This window comes from Bos indicus x Bos taurus, chromosome 16 (genome assembly GCF_003369695.1).
Source record: "Bos indicus x Bos taurus breed Angus x Brahman F1 hybrid chromosome 16, Bos_hybrid_MaternalHap_v2.0, whole genome shotgun sequence".
Taxonomy (NCBI): Eukaryota; Metazoa; Chordata; class Mammalia; order Artiodactyla; family Bovidae; genus Bos; species Bos indicus x Bos taurus.
This window is the reverse complement of record NC_040091.1, coordinates 10,758,204-10,763,563: the sequence shown is the minus strand read 5'-3', so window position 1 is coordinate 10,763,563 and position 5,360 is coordinate 10,758,204. Positions and strand designations below refer to the sequence as shown.

The following is a 5,360-nucleotide window of genomic DNA, read 5'->3' as shown; positions in this document are numbered from 1 at the left end:
TTCTGAAGGAGATCAGCCCTGGGATTTCTTTGGAAGGAATGATGCTAAAGCTGAAACTCCAGTACTTTGGTCACCTCATGCGAAAAGTTGACTGATTGGAAAAGACTCTGATGCTTGGAGGGATTGGGGGCAGGAGGAGAAGGGGATGACAGAGGATGAGATGGCTGGATGGCATCACTGACTCGATGGAAGTGAGTCTCAGTGAACTCTGGGAGTTGGTGATGGACAGGGAGGCCTGGCATGCTGCGATTCATGGGGTCACAAAGAGTTGGACACGACTGAGCAACTGAACTGAACTGAACTGAACTGACACTGCTTGTGCATATAATTTGTTCTGGAAAGCAAGTTTAGAACCTACTGTGATAACTTCAGTAGACTTAAAGTTGTAGTTACTATAAGATGGTGCTCATGGGAATGACAGCAAAGGAAACAACAAAGAACAACAACAAATGAAAGCCAAAATTAAAAGTGCTAGTTATTCAGCAGTATTTTGTCTGTATACTTTTCATTTTTGTATATTTTCCCTACTCAATTGGATTGTAGTAAGTGAATTTAAGTAAGTGAAGTTACTTAGTCGTGTCCAACTCTTCGCGACCCTGTGGACTGTAGCCCACCAGGCTCTTTGATCCATAGGATTCTCCAGGCAAGAATACTGGAGTCGGTGGCCATTTCCTTCTCCAGGGGATCTTCCTGACCCAAGGATTGAACCCAGGTCTCCCACATTGCAGGCAGACTCTTTAACCTCTGAGCCACCAGGGAAGCCCTAATTGGATTGTAACCTATGTGTTAAATTATAATACTATCTAATTAAGTGTGAAATTATTCTGGGTTAAGCATTTAAAAATAATCTAATAATATAGTGTTACATGTCAATTATACCTCAATAAAAAAGGAAAGATTCAAAAATAGAAAAATAAAAGAAAACATTAGAGAGAATTCCTTCTGTGATAAACTGAGAAGAAAATTTAAACAATCAGCATGCAACATGACAACCTGAAACTTTAAAACACTGTTAATAGGCTGATATATATAAAATAATTAATATAAAAAGAAAACAAGGAAATAAAAAAGACAAGAATCTAATTTTTTATGACTTTATCATGTAATGACAAATATATTGGCTATTCATGTCAATATCATTTTTCCATTTTTTTTTTCATTTTTATAACAACATAAACTCTTAACATTACTTGCTGAAACACACACATGCACACACACACATACACACACACACACACACACACACACTCAAAAAGTGATGGTGAAGTTGCCAGAGCAGAAATGCTGATCAGCAGGGACCATCCACATAGACTCTTAATGTCATTGTACACTTCCCTTATGGGCACTCACAAAATATAAACAAGGGAAAGTTTTAAAAAATATACATATGAAGTTTGTTGATTTCCTTGCAAAATGTTTGAAACACTCTACCACAACCAAAGAATTTGTGCTAGCTCCAGTGCATATTTCAAACTTATCTTTCAATTTTTTCATTGTAAATGCCATGAAACACAAAGCTAGGCATTATTTTCCACATCATTTCTATTATGATATTCACATTTCCTAACTGAGGCTGTAGATATTCATAACTATATTGTTCTTAGGTATAGATTTGGACATTTGCATCCTAAAGATGGAGGGAATACTTCTTCTTCTTCTTTTTTTTTTTTTTTAATAAATACATGTAAATCTCTATTTAAAGGGTGCCCTGATCAGCACAACTAACCATGTAACTGACATTCTTGAAAAACTTTTCATAACAGTGTTATTGTAAAATATTTGAGGAGAAGATAGGGGTGCTATGATATTGTAATTTATCATAAGAAATAGATATTTAGTCTCCAGCCCTGTTCCTGGAAAAGAGCTCCTACAGTCTTGCAGTTTTCTAAGTGTGAAAGACATATTAAGTTGTCTTATGTTAATCACTCATCTCACATGCTAGTAAAGTAATGCTTAAAATTCTCCAAGCCACACTTCAGCAATATGTGAACCGTGAACTTCCAGATGTTCATGCTGGTTTCAGAAAGGGCAGAGGAACCAGAGATCAAATTGCCAACATCTGCTGGATCATGGAAAAAGCAAGAGAGTTCCAAGAAAACATCTATTTCTGCTTTATTGACTATGCCAAAGCCTTTGACTGTGTGAATCACAACAAACTGTAGAAAATTCAGAAAGAGATGGGAATACCAGACCACCTGAACTGCCTGTTGAGAAATCTGTATGCAGATCAGGAAACAACAGTTAGAACTGGACATGGAACAACAGACTGGTTCCACATAGGAAAAGGAGTACGTCATGGCTGTATATTGTCACCCTGCTTATTTAACTTCTATGCAGAGTACATCATGAGAAACACTGGGCTGGAGGAAGCACAAGCTGGAATCAAGATCACAGGGAGAAATATCAATAACCTCAGATATGCAGATGACACCACCCTTATGGCAGAAAGTGGAGAAAAACTAAAGAGCCCCTTGATGAAAGTGGAAGAAGAGAGTGAAGAAGTTGGCTTAAAGCTCACCATTCAGAAAACTAAGATCGTGGCATTCGGTCCCATCACTTCATGGGAAATAGATGGGGAAACAGTGGAAACAATGTCAGACTTTATTTTTGGGGGCTCCAAAATCAATGCAGATGGTGACTGCAGCCATGAAATTAAAAGACGCTTGCTCCTTGGAAGGAAAGTTATGACCAACCTAGACAGCATATTAAAAAGCAGAGACATTACTTTGTCAACAAAGACCCATCTAGTCAAGGCTATGGTTTTTCCAGTAGTCATGTATGGATGTGATAATTGGACTATAAAGAAAACTGAGTACTAAAGAATTGATGCCTTTTAACTGTGGTGTTGGAGAAGACCCTTGAGAGTCCCTTGGACTGCAAGGAGATCCAATCTGTTCATTCTAAAGGAGATGAGTCCTGGGTGTTCATTGGAAGGGCTGATGTTGAAGCTGAAATTCCAATACTTTGGCCATCTCATGTGAAGAGCTGACTCATTGGAAAAGACCCTGATGCTGGGAAAGATTGCGGGCAGGAGGAGAAGAGGACGATAGAGGATGAGATGGTTGGATGGCATCACCAACTCAACAGACATGGGTTTGGGTGGACTCCGGGAGCTGGTGAAAGAGAGAGGCCTGGCGTGCTACGGTTCATGGGGTCGCAAAGAGTCGGACACGACTAAGTGACTGAACTGAACTGAATGTTAATCAGGTGACTTTTGGATAAAACAGTCTAAAGATGGGGGCTGATGTTAAGAGAACCAGCCATGTGATTAGAAGTCAAAGCCATGGCTTTGACTTGATTAGTTCCTTTCGTTTTCCTGGGTCAGAATTTTGCATCAGAGTGAATCCTATACTCAGCCATTAAGGTAGTTTTTTTCATTACAGAAGAGAGTAAAGTTTGGGCGAGATGGGAGTGAAATTAAAAATTCTTAAGAATTTTTGTGATCACATTCAAAAAATTGCCCTCTAATATAATAATTTCTAGACATTTGGATTTTAAAAAGCACTGAAGCAATCTTTGGTGCATTGTTATAAATTTAACAACATTTTAAAAAGAAGACTATTAAAGCAGAAAAGTTGTCATCTAATATAATTTCCTTAAAAAAGAAAAAGTAAACCACAATAGAAAAATATCATCGTTCATGTATTTGTTCCATACATGTTTCCTGGGGATGAATTAAATGCCAGGAATATTTATGGGTCCCTGGGCCTTTCACTGTTTGAGGGTCTCCTGCAGAGTTTATAGGTCACCATTTTGCCTTAGGGACGGAAGCTCTGGCAGCAGCAGTCATGAGAGGCATGGTGTGTGGCTTAAGTCTTCATGGAGGAGGTCACCATTATCCCCACTATAGAGATGCTGAGTGGGCAATACACAAACTGGAGAACCATTATACCATAGAAGTTCTCACACTGTTGCAAAAGTTCTAGGCTCCACAACAGACTTCCCAGTCCCCTGGAGATCTGGCAAAGGGACTGAGAATCCCCAGGGAATCTGACTTTGAAGGTCAGCAGGGTTTGATTACAGAACTTCCACAGGACTGGGGGAACAGAGACTCTTGGAGGGCACCGAGACACAGGGGAAAGGAGCAGTCACCCCATAAGAGACGGAGGCAGACATGCCTATGAGTGTTTGGGAGTCTCCAATGGAGATGTGGGTCTATGGTGACCTGCCGTAGGATCAGGGAAACTGACAGGAGCAGTCCTGGAAGGTGCAGCTCCCTGGCATGCATCCTTTTGGAGGAGGTTGCCATGACCCCTAACATCTTTTGGCCTCAGCTAAACTACTGTGGTGTTGGAGAAGACTTGAGGGTCCCTTGGACTGCAAGGCGATCCAACCAGTCTATTCTGAGGAGATCAGCCCTGGGATTTCTTTGGAAGGAATGATGCTAAAGCTGAAACTCCAGTACTTTGGCCACCTCATGCAAAGAGTTGACTCATTGGAAAAGACTCTAATGCTGGGAGGGATTGGGGGCAGGAAGAGAAGGGGACACAGGAAGAGGATGAGATGGCTGGATGGTATCACTGACTCAATGGACGTGAGTCTGAGTGAACTCTGGGAGTTGGTGATGGACAGGGAGGCCTGGCGTGCTGCGATTCATGGGGTCGCAAAGAGTCGGACACGACTGAGCGACTGAACTGAACTGAAACTACAGGGAGGAAACACAGCCACACTCATCAATAGAACATTGGATTAAAGATTTACTGAGCATGGCTTTACCCGTCAAAACAAGACCCAGTTTTCCCCACAAGCCGTCCCTCCCATTAATATGCGTCCATAAGCCTCTTGTCCTCATCCATCAGAGAACAGACAGAATAAAAGCCACATCACAGAAAAATAACCAAACTAATCACATTTTAGTCTTTTTGATTTTGGTAAAACCACTGCCATGAAATAAGCTTTAAAGACATGCAATATGATTCATTTTTAAATAAAATTATTGAATTGGGTGAATTTAGATGTCAGTAAATGATACTTTTGAGAAAGCATGCTTATATTTAAATTGATCTCCTGTGAAAATCAATCAGACCCATGGAATTCTATTCAACAATCAAGATATTTTATAGACAGCTTTCCACCTAATTAAACTGATAAGAACAGATACTACACTTGATCTTAACCGAAGGCTGAGAAAATATTTCACAAGATGGTGGAGTAGCAGGATGTGCACTCATCTCCTGTGAGAACTCCAAATTACAACTTGCTGCCAAACAACCACTGACAGGAGAATGTTGTATCCCACCAAAAAAAAAGATACCCTATGTCCAAGGGCAAAGGAGAAGCCCCAGAAATATGGTAGGAGAAGCAAAATCATGTTTAGAATCAAACCCCATACCTGCCAGAGATGCTCAGAGGCTCAAAGA

General features: G+C 40.4%; 1 pseudogene; it reads right to left on the bottom strand.

The window, feature by feature from the left end:
- Positions 1–4,979: 4,979 nt before the first annotated feature.
- Positions 4,980–5,135, bottom strand: LOC113907105 (annotated as a pseudogene).
- Between the last annotated feature and the right edge of the window lie 225 nt (positions 5,136–5,360).